Source organism: Globicephala melas, chromosome 5 (assembly GCF_963455315.2).
Source record: "Globicephala melas chromosome 5, mGloMel1.2, whole genome shotgun sequence".
NCBI lineage: Eukaryota > Metazoa > Chordata > Mammalia > Artiodactyla > Delphinidae > Globicephala > Globicephala melas.
Genome location: NC_083318.1, coordinates 34,332,570 through 34,344,653, shown reverse-complemented (window position 1 = coordinate 34,344,653; position 12,084 = coordinate 34,332,570).

Genomic DNA, 12,084 nt, shown 5'->3' with positions numbered 1-12,084 from the left:
AAGATGGTGGTGACAGTTGTACAATTCTGTGAATACACTAAAATGCATTGCATTGTACACTTTAAATGGGTGGGTTTTATGGTGTGTAAATTACATCTCAATAAAGCTGTTATTAGATGGCAAAAACAAAAAAAAAGTTTCAATTTCTAAAAGAAAGCAACATTCTTAGCTACCAAGGATTTACTTTGTAATTCTCTATCCACAGACCTATTGTTGCGGAGGTGGCAAGTTATTGCTATTGGTCAGAACTATTCTTTTCTTCCATGTTGCTGTTTTTTCATGCATGTGGGGGAAGGAAGGGGAAAATACAGATCTGCATCAGCAGAGCTCTTGGTTTTGTAGCTTTAAAAGGGGTTCATAAAAGAGGAAAGCACATACTCATTTTTGTCAAATCTATGAGGAATATGTTCACCAAAACCACCTTAGCAAAGAGATACCACATCATGAATATTAAATGAGAAGTTATTCACCCCAACACTATCCCCTACGTCATTTACATTCTATACAGAAAAAGTTTCCATCCCTCCTGTGAGTTGAAGAAAATGGGACAACAGACTTGGACTCAAAATAAGAACAAGCTTCCATAAATGAAACACGATGCGTAAAAGAGGTGAGTAACATGTCAACTGCAGAGAGTATATAAAGATGAAGTATTATTAACTAATCATTTGAACTGGCTAAAAATGGAAATTTCTGACTGAAAAGTTCTGCATGTCCTATCACTACATGAGCTCAAGTAGTTTCCCCTAAGGGTGACGGCAGAGGGAATCCCCAAAGCGGATGTTTTGATGAGATTTCAAAAGGCCCTTCCAACACCAAAAATGTGATCACACTAGAACCTAAGTTACTACTCCAAACTTTTCCACTATTTTTCAAATCATGGATGTATTGTGTGGCTTATTCTAATTACGTTCGAAATTAATTTCAAAAAGTTGTTTCTAATGAGAACTTGAAAGCAGGTTTGTTTCTTTAAACAATTGTAAAATTATAAATGGAACAAAACATTTTTTTTTAATCCATGTAGTATAAGGAAAGTTGTAGAACCTTTGTAACGAGGGAGATCAGCACTTCTTAGCTATATGACCTTGGGCAGATGCTTAACTTCTCAAAATCTCAGCTTCATCATCTGTTAAACAAGAATCACAATCCTGTGGATTTGTTGGAAGGACCACATGGGTTAATATGCCAAACTCCTAGGGTTCAGTGGCTGCCCAATAAGTGGTATCCACTGTTATTGCTGCTTTTCTTCTACATAGAGATAAAATAAAGGTCTTGTGATGTTGATTTGTTTTTATACTGAGGAAGCACTGAACACCTTGAAGAGAACAATTATATTCCTGGAATTCGGATTACATTAGTATTTTTCTGGAACATTTTTCATTAAAAATTTTCCTTGGAAGTGGAGGACATGGTATAGGAGAATAAAACCTTTTATTCCAGTTAGAATGTCAGTGTTACTTATTCTCGAAATGAACCCTTTTGAGTCATGTTCTCCGGGAAAAATGATGCACGGTCTGAGCATCAACGCACGAATAGCTTGTGGTAGAGGTCTGTTAGGAATGACCATTCTTAGAGCTCTTGAAGTCTTTAGGTTCCTGAAAACAAGGATTTATCATGAATGATCTCATGTCAAGATTGAAAATATAGGAAAAAATTAAAAACGACACATTAAAATCTCATAGCATAATTCTACCCTGTCAGATGCACAAGCAGGATGGCCACCCAGAGTATCTTTCTGTTACATGCTAAGCTTTCCCTAAGAAAATGGAGACTTGCAAACTTCTCCCATCTCTCTTACACACACACACACGCATACTCCAATAGCACATAATCAGAGTGTTTTTCGACTCCCTGGAAAACACTATACGCAAGTAAAGCACTGCCTGGAGATGGAACAATCAGAAATACAACACTGTGAGCCAACACCAGAAGTAAGAGGAGGAGGAAGGTTTTTAGATGTTAAAATATGAAGGTTGTCTGAGGCAGAATAAACTGTCAGATTTCTTCAGATCTCAGCTTGAAATGTCCACTTGGTTGCATTTAGATTTTCTCAAAGCCACTCTGTGGATGACTATTCTTATTAGCTAAGTTTGATGCCCTTGCTTTGGTAAAGCAAGTAGCCCGCCTTCACTTTTCAAAACATCTTTTTACCCCCTTCTGGTCGCAACTCCTCCAAACACTCACCACTTCCTATTCAAACCAGGAACTGATAACCAGTCGTTTTTCTCCCCTCACTATCCAGAATGCTATAAGCAGTTGGATTAAGCCTAACCATCTGCCTCTTAAGTGAACCTTGAATCAATTGCCATGGTTGCTGCCCGTGTATCTGGCAGTGGGTCCATGGGGGGCTGAAGGAAATGCTGGGGAACACTCTAATAAAACTTAAGAGAAAGGTTCACTTCCATTGATCTGGGAGGAAACCAGAGGTGTTATGGTTCCACCCTTCATGATGCTGATGGGTGAACTGAGCTGTACCCCATCACCCAGCTTGTTAAAGGCAGAGCCGAAAGTAAAACCTGACACCCAAGCCCTAGTTCAGTTTTTACTAACACACACACATGCACACACACACCTTGATTTCACTTGAATTTCTTCTTCTTGTTTGATAAAGAGTGAAACCACTAAAAATTGTTGTGAAATAACTGGTTTCACAGTTGACTGTTTTAATTTCAGAGGGAAAGGGAAGGATGCCTCAAAGGCATCAGATGACTGGAGTAACCCCCCAGTCAGGGACATTCACAGCGGGGGGTGGGGGGGACGTGGAAGTGTCGGCAATCCCTGAGGGAGAAAGTACAGGGAAAAAAACAAAACATCCTATGATTTCACCATGGGAAAAGCCTCTCCTTACGGAGTGGGAGGAGGCCGAATAATATTAATTTGGGCTTCTTCCCCTAAGTACACTAGGACTGGTTTTTCAAGCACAAAAAAAGGTCCCAGACAAGCTACAACAGCTCACAGCATGTTCTCTTCAACGTCTCCCACATCTGTATCTCACTCCCTTCTCACCCCAGACTAGCGCCTGGTCCCTGGTCCCCGTTTGGAGAGTGCAGACCAGGGTAGAATGTCAGCAAAAGAAGTAGTAGTGGCAGCATCAGAAGACAGGGGACTGCAGGACTTTAGATCTGGTGTTTCTCCATCTATTCTTGGCTAACTTTTAGAGGAATCTGCCTGCCTACATGGCAGTTGAGAGTGATCTGCCTGATCATCTGGGTCACCCCTTTAGTTTTCATTCTAGCTTTCTCCCCCCCCCCTTTTTTTAAGGTTTTCTTTTTTTTGGATGTGGACCAATTTTAAAGTCTTAATTGAATTGTTACAATATTGTTTCTATGTTTTGGTTTTTTGGCCACGAGACATGTGGGATCTCAGCTCCCCGGACCAGGGATCAAACCCACAACCCCTGCCTTGGAAGGTCAATTTCCAACCACTGGACTGCCAGGAAGTCCCTCTTTTTCCCATTTAACACTCAAAAGAGTAGCCCATAACTGGAGCTGCCTCAATATCACCCACTCCCACCATTTAACAAAATCTTGCATTCACACATGACTAGTGCTCTTGTTCAAAACCAGTGGTTTTGTTGTCTTTCTTCACCCTCCTACATCTCTCCAGCAGATTTGGCATGGTTGACTTAATGGAGAATTTTGAAGTTAAATTAGGACTGAAAGGATGAATCTTCCCCCACATTATGCCAGGAGGTGAAAATAGTATAAATCACTTTTTGCGGATATCAGCTGTTCATATATCTTCACAGTTTTCCCATATTACCTGTTTACTATTTTAAATGATAACTTAAAAAACTTTAGTATTTACCTTGTCTCAGTCTAAGCAATAAAAATCTGTCAAATCATGAATTTGAAGTACATGTCTATTTTTCTAGCTTACATTATATTTAGATATATAACTAAACATTTTTGAAGTTTATTCATATACCACAAAGAATCATCTCAAGTGGCATCCGTAGGAAGCCTCGACTTTGGGAACCACTGAACTAATCAAATTAAAGCATACTGTGGAGCACACATGACAGGCTCGCCAGAAAAAAAAGGACAAATGGTATTAAATAATGTGAGGTAGAAATGCTTGGGCCAAATTATTCAGAACTTGATATGGCCAAAAAAAAAAAGAAAATGCAATGAAAGGTGGGGAGTGAAATTAAAATAATGCTTAAAAGAAATTCATCTGCTAGGTATAAATAGGATACACTGGAGGTAGGAGAGCCTAGATTTGAGAAGGCCAGAGGTCTAATACAAATAATAGCCATGCTGAGATAGTGAGAGTCTGGACTATCATGATAGACTAATATGATAGGAGAAAAGGATGAAGAGCTCTACTGTAGTAGAAAAAATGGACAGGAACCTGCAGGCAGAGGAAAAGGAAGGTGAAGGAGGAGACAAAGTCAAAGATGATGGCAGATTTTCACATGAGTGACCTCTAATGTCGCTGGCAGATGACATGGTGAGTTTGAGAGTGGACATTCAAGTGAAAGTGCTCAATCAACTTTCAGTGATGTGGTTCAAGAGCTGGATGAGAGGGTGGGCCTATCGCGATTTGGGAGTCGTCAGCAGAGATTTGACAGCTAAATTCATGGAATGGACATACACCCCAAAATAAAAAGAAGAGCCAAGTTACAGCTCTATTCAGGAATCCAGACTGAATGAGCCGAGAAAAAGGGCATTTACCAACAACAACAAAAATGTACTCTAGAGCAGATTTCTCGACTTGACAGGACATCAGAAATATTGGGGAACTTTAAAGATTACCAGTGTCTGGACCCCACCCCAGACTAATTAAATGTAGCTCCCTAGGACCATGACATTAATATCATTACCAAATTAAGATTTTGAGAAGTATGGACAATTCTAGACATATTAAAAAACTTTAAGCCAGACCTCTTAATCCTGCACTTTGAGAAGCAACAAAATTTTCTAGCATTTGCAAGATAGAGATGATGATAAATGGAATAAAGTATTGGGTGGGCCAAAAGTTTCATTCATTTTTTTTCCGTAAGATGGCTCTAGTAGCACTTAGTTGTCTTTAACTTCATTCGAAACATTTTGTTAGATTGTGACAGCTGTCATATCAGTGTGCATTTAAAAAAAGACTTATCGAAACTGGTGAATTTTTGTGTAGCCATTTTAATATTGAAGATGAAAGAATAAAAGCAACATTTTCAGCATATTATGCTTTATTATTTTAAGAAAGGTAAAAACGCAACTGAACCCCAAAAATGATTTGTGCAGTGTACGGAGAAGGTGCTGTGACTGACTGAACATGTCAAAAGTGGTTTGTGAAGTTTTGTGCTGGAGATTTCTCGACGGATGATGCTCCACTGTCGGGTAGACCAGTTGAAGTTGATAGCGATCAAATCGAAGCAATAATTGAGAACAGTCAACGTTATACCACGCGGGAGATAGCCGACATACTCAAAATATCCAAATCAAGCACTGAAAATCATTTGCATTAGCCTAGTTATGTGAATCGCTTTGATGTTTGGGTTCCACATAAGTTAAGCAAAAAAACCTTTCTTGACTGTGTTTCCGCATGCGATTTTCTGCTGAAACGTAATGAAAATATTCTGTTTTTAAAACGAATTGTGACAGGTGATGAAAAATGGATACTGTACAATAATGTGGAATGGAAGAGACCATGGGGCAAGCGAAATGAACCACGACCAACCATACCAGAGGCCGGTCTTCATCCAAAGAAGGTGATGTTGTGTATATGGTGGGATTGGAAGGGAGTCCTCTATTATGAGCTCCTCCCAGAAAACCAAACGGTTAATTCCAACAAGTACTGCTCTCAATTAGATCAACTGAAAGCAGCACTTGATGAAAAGCATCCAGAATTAGTCAACAGAAAACGCATAATCTTCCATCAGGATAACGCAAGACCACGTGTTTCTTTGGTGACCAGGCAAAAACTGTTACAGCTTGGCTGGCAAGTTCTGATTCATCCACCATATTCACCAGACACTGCACCTTCGGATTCCCATTTATTTCAGTCTTTACAAAATTCTCTTGGTGGAAAAAAATTCAATTCCCTGGAAGTCTGTAAAAGGCACCTGGAACAGTTCTCTGCTCAAAAGAGGTAAAAAAGTTTTGGGAAGATGAAATTATGAAGTTGCCTGAAAAATGGCAGAAGGTAGTGGAACAAAAGGGTGAATACGTTGTTCAATAAAGTTCTTGGTGAAAATGAAAAATGTGTCTTTTATTTTTACTCAAAAACTGAAGGCACTTTTTGGTCCACCCAATACATGCATATACTAATAGTGATTTTATCTGTGTAAGATTTCTGGTATTTGTTTTCTGAAATTTGCATTTTTTTTTACCTTCTTTTTTTTTTCATTTTGTTCTGCATTTTAGTTGTTTCAGTTGGGAAGGTCTTTCAGGGCATCTAGTCTGGACAATCATTTTTCATATTAAAAAAAGGTATTTATAAGTTCTCTTTTTCTCTACTGTGAATGCCTCTAAAATTTCATGGTCTAGTAAGATTTCATCTTTTTTTCCATTTCTTTGTTTTCTTCACACCAATTTGGATGTTGTCCACACATAATGTTTTCAAAGATTAACTTAGGGAATCTTAGTATTTACTCATTATTTGCAAAGCTTTTAAAATCAAATGTAAAAAAAAAAACTAATGAAAAACTTTAAACAATCTTTCAGATTTAAGATTTAATGTTACTTCACATTGGATAGGAAAGGAAACTACTGAGAGAAGATGCTCATCCTACATTCAGCTGTGCCCATCAAGGGGAATAACTGTGCCTTGGTTCCTCCAATTGCCCTGAGTAATGATACAAAATTTTCATCTGAAATATTTTTTCAGATGTGAATTCAAATGGGTAGATGCAATCCATTGAAATTATCATATGTACAGATAAGGCTATGATATCAGAAAATTAACCCAATCCCACCTTTCAGAATAACTTATCCCAGATGGAAAACAAGAATGATTTTAACTAAAACTCAGTAAATCATGTTAAGTATTTAACACTTTATGTTTTTGCTAGACAACAATGATGATGTCTTACATTTACATAGGGCTTACTATATAATAAGGTAAAGAAACTGAGTCCAGGAAAAGTTAAGTATCCTAAGATGATATAATTTGGTCTATTTGTTGCTTCCTTAGAACATTATTAAATTCTAAATTAACTGGGAGACAATTCACACACACACACACAAATGTAGAAAAGTGTTGTGAATCCTAGAATATCAGAAGTTTGGGGCAGGGAGGAAGAATTAAGATTTTTGTATCATGAATTTGTTTTCTTCTTCACACCATTTTAAATACACCCTGTGTCCCTAGCTTCTCCCCTACTAGTGTCTACATAACAAGTTGTGTGCATTCCACATAAGAGCCCTTCAAATATTTGAAAACAGTGATTAGGTCCCCTGGTAACATCTCTTTTGCAGTCCAAACAGCCCCACTTATTGATCTGCTCTTCACAACAACCTCTTCCTTCTCCTGGTTACTCTCCCCTGAGCTCCTGAGGATGTCTACATCTTTTTCTGAACTCTGTGCTCTGCAGAAGTAAACATATTTCAAGTGAAGTTCAAACACAACGGAGGTAGAATGAAATATTGCCTGCTTCATTTTTGATAATCTTTCTCTCGATGCTTATTTCCTATTCAAACTTTTCCTACCTAAGTCCCAGTCCCTGTTTTCTTGCTGATGTTCTATGAACAACCTCAAGTCTTTCTCATGGGTGCTGAGACCAAGCCCCATAGCTCACTCTTACGCTCATTAATTGCTTGTTTCTTTCCACAAGGTGTTAGATAGCTTCAAAGTCCTTTTTAACTCACCATCAGAGTAGCCTAGACATGCCAAGAGAAAAGCACATGGAACCGAACTCTACACAAAATTCATTGAAGAAAATACAGTTGTCAAACACTTCAGCCTTAGTGTTCATCCTACATGAAGAGTTCAGAAAGTTTGTATGATTATTGTAATACCAAAGAAATACTTTCAAATGCTTCTTTTGTCTCCATAGAGGATTTCTAAAGTCATCATGGGGTACCCTTGCCCAAGTTATAAAACCAAGCCATATTCTCTAGAAATGTGTCCTTTATTATAAAGGCTAGATTTCGTTTGATTGGAGGAGGGTAACTGGTATTTTTATCATGTCATCAGAAGGCAAAATTCACACCGCATTTTACATGCAGACAGGGATTTGGCAGGATAAAGAAACTTGGAAGTTTCTTTAAGCAGGATCCAAGCCTTCATGATCTCAAATAGCAGCTCAAACTGAATGAGTGGGCAGAATGAAGCCTGTGAGATTGTGATAGTGCAGAGTTGCTTAATGGAGAGAATGAGGATGATCAAAGTTGAACCAGAGGCCAAAAAAGAAAAGTAAGAAGGAGGAGAAGTAGCAAATTGAGGTGAGAAAAATAATAGTTATCAAAACGATAAAGTTACAGAGTCAAGAAGGGATTGGAAGTAAGAAGAATAAAAGGATGATTTACAAAAGAGGTGGAACAATTCACAGAAAATTGCTGTGAATAGAACAATCAAGGTACTGTAGCCAAGAACTCCCGTTTCCTAGAAGAATTTTTAATACACAGATTACTTTCTCATGTTTAATACTGGCTTAATAAAAAGTTAAGAAATGCTTTACTTTCAGGAATCTTGGCTAAGTGAGCTGAAGAGAAGGTCGTCTATCAAGAAGAAAGCAGGATTTGTCAGCCTTGGCAGCACATTAGAATCATCTGGAAAACTTTAAAATTTGTTTAATTTTTTAATTTGATTTCTTTTATAGTTGATTTTTTTCTAATTTTGCAAGTAGAATTTTTAAAAAATAGTAATGCTTTCCTTTCAGTTTAAAGCTATACTCAACAGAGTCATTGCTAGACCTGTGGAAAATTACCTCTCTAGTTTTACTTAATTTTTCTGGAGTGGTTGAACTTTAAGAGAGCTTCCTTCCCTTGCAACTTCCTTATAATTTTCATTTTGATTTTTTTATGAAGTCACAGTGGAAAGCTTCTTCAGTATCTCCATAATGAATCAACACTGATTCCCTATTCAAATGATGTCCCCATTGAGAAAGACACACTAATTTCAAGATCTATACAGCTAAACAAAGTCTCAAGTTCAAGTTTCCCATCACTATCAACGGATTGTGGAAAATAAAAATACTAATTAAAATACAGAAGTGAAACCACTGGTTTCTGGGAAAAGCATGACTTTCAGAGAAAAATAAGATGCTTTGCATGAAAATATTCCCACTAAAAGTATAATTTTTCTGGAAATTATACCTTTGTTGCCACGTGGCTGATGATATTTAAATTTAGGTGGTTTAGAAAGAAACACTTAATATGAATTCTAAATCAAGCTTTTCTACTTGCAAGTCTAAGATGCAGATGAAACTGTTTTTAGAATATTCCTACTTTCAAATGGGACCAAAACAATGAAGCATTCTATTTTCTTATATCAAAAATATATTTTTTTGAAAATTTCTCCTTTTTATACTTTTGAAACATTCCCTCCATGTGTAAAACCAAAGGAATTTCTGATTAATTGATACTAAACGTTAGCCTAGAGGTTAAACATAAGTACATTTCAACATTGTATTATAGCAAAAAGGGGAACTGTTATAGAATTGAGGTGTAAAAATAGACAAAATTTTCAGCTTAATGAATAAATGTGAAACACGAAATTGTTTTCTGAATCACTAAGTTTTGCCATCCAACTGTCCACCCTTACTTTACACTACATAGATTGGGAGCTTGTGTATCCCCGGTGATCTTTCAGAAAAGGGTGGGTCTGATGAATTTAATTCAGTTGAGTGTCTTCTTTTACCCACTAAAGATGAGCTCCCTCTTCTCATAGGAAGGCTATCATGACACATCTCTCAGCTTTTGTTCATGTTTCTCTATTTGACTTGATTACTCCTTTACTTCCCTACAACTGTCCTTTCTCTAAGTATCACATCTTCCATAAGACCTTTCCAACTATCAACCTCATTTTTCTCAATCTTAGTAGAATCACAAAAACACAGACGATGAGAAAGGAAAGTGGCAAAGAGGTTCCACTGGTGATTTAGATGTATTCACCCTTTTATGTTCACTGTGGCAATCAGATGTAATAACAACATGTTATATGGTAGCTAGCACCTTGTTGAGAAGGGAAAAGGAATTCATATTTATAATGTTGACCAGGTACAGGTCCTTCCCACATGTCTTGTTTAATCCACACACCTGTCCACCAGATGCCAGCCCTTAAAGATGTCTTTACATTATGGTTTACTGAGCATTCCTTTACAAACCAGGAGGATACCTTGACCAGCTGCAGGAAAGAAAGGGTCAATACACCCTAAATCATTGCCATTGGCAAACTCTTAAAATTCAACTGCTCACTCTGAAATCATACCACGTAGTAAACCAGTTACCTCAAAACGCATATTATGACATAAGCATGTCTTGACAGCATGACACTTAGAATCAGGCTTCTCCAGTCATCTCATCGAGATTTGTTTTTCTATGTCAAAAGTCAATTTAAAAACATCTGCTTTAAAATCCTTCCAGACCAAAATAATATCCATCCTACTCCACAGCAGTGCCTACCAAAAATCCAAAAGAATTAACAGATAAAGGACAGCTAATGGACATGTGAACCATTCATGCCCCAGCAATCTAATTCATGTCCCTGAATCTTACACCTAGAAAACAGTATAATCAGTCCTTAGAGCTTCTAACATTAAATTTATGTTTTACTTTTTGGCCCTCAGCTTTTTTTTTTTTTCTCACTGTCTTGTCCTTAGAGTTTCTAACATTAAATTTATGTTTTATTGTTTGTTCCTCACTTTTTTCTTTTCTTTTCTTTTTTTGCCACTGTCTTGTCCTTAGCCCACTATACTCACTCTGGCTCCAAGAGCTGCCTGCAATTCACAGAGCCCATGTTTTGTTTTTTTTGTTTGTTTTTTCTCTCACACCTGAGTCTGTGCGCTTGTCAGAATTGCTCTATCTACATAAAGCACTCATCAACCCCTCTTTTACAATGGGCTAAAACTTAGTTTCTTCAAAGTTAGCTTAAATACTCACCCTACAGGAAACCTTCATTCCCAGCCCTTCTGCAGTGTCAGTGAAGATCTAATAGAGGTATATGTGGGTAATACAGAGAAAGCCCATCTGCTTTATCAGTCTCTTTACTTCAGTCTCTCCTATTACACTAAGCTCCATGAGGGCAGGATAATGAACAGTAATAAAATGAACAATGACCAAAGTGAAACTAGGAGAAAAGAAACACATGGCATCAAGAACTCAGAACGGTTATAAAATTAAACTTCCTTTCACAAAATAAACCACCAGGAAATGATTCACGAAGATGTTACCTGGTTTATAATCAAATGACTGGGATTTATACTACCAACAAAGCTTCGAAGATGTAGGGTGTATATGAAATCTCCATAAAAATATTATCTTACTTCCTAAGCAAATTCCCAAAGATAGAAATGAGAGGAAAAGTAAAGACAGCTTTGATTACATAAATATCTGAAATGTTATCACTGATCTGAAATATATCAGAAACAGAGTTTTGGAAAAGATGATGGTATGGTAGCAGATATCCAAAGTCCTTCCTAGAAACTCAGTCAAATCACAAAAGAAAAACAAGAATAGGAGAAAATCTGCATCTGAGTTCACAATGGTCAAATTCCAGTGGCAGAGAATGAGTCTATTCTAGTTAACATAAGCAGAACATTTTGCATGATTTTAGATGGCTATCAGAATCATGAGAAAACTTAATAAACAAACTCCTAGTTAACTTTTCAGAAATGACTGAGAATCACAATACAGAACCAAGCTATGAAGAAAAATGGTAGCTCTATAATCAGGCACCTGCCTGTAAAACTCAGAAGCTGCCACCTGATAATCAGGAAGCCACAACAAAAATAGATACCCCAGGATGGCATTTGCTATAAGAAGCTGGAAGAATAGCTGTGCCTCACTTCTCTCTTCCAAATCTCATACGAGGGCATCCAAATGATTAAACCTAAATCCTGTTTAGAATCCTAGCTAAGAATGTCTAGAAAATGTACTGTTTTTCAGCCTCTTCAATAAGTCATGGCAAAAGCACTAAGGATTTTTTGCT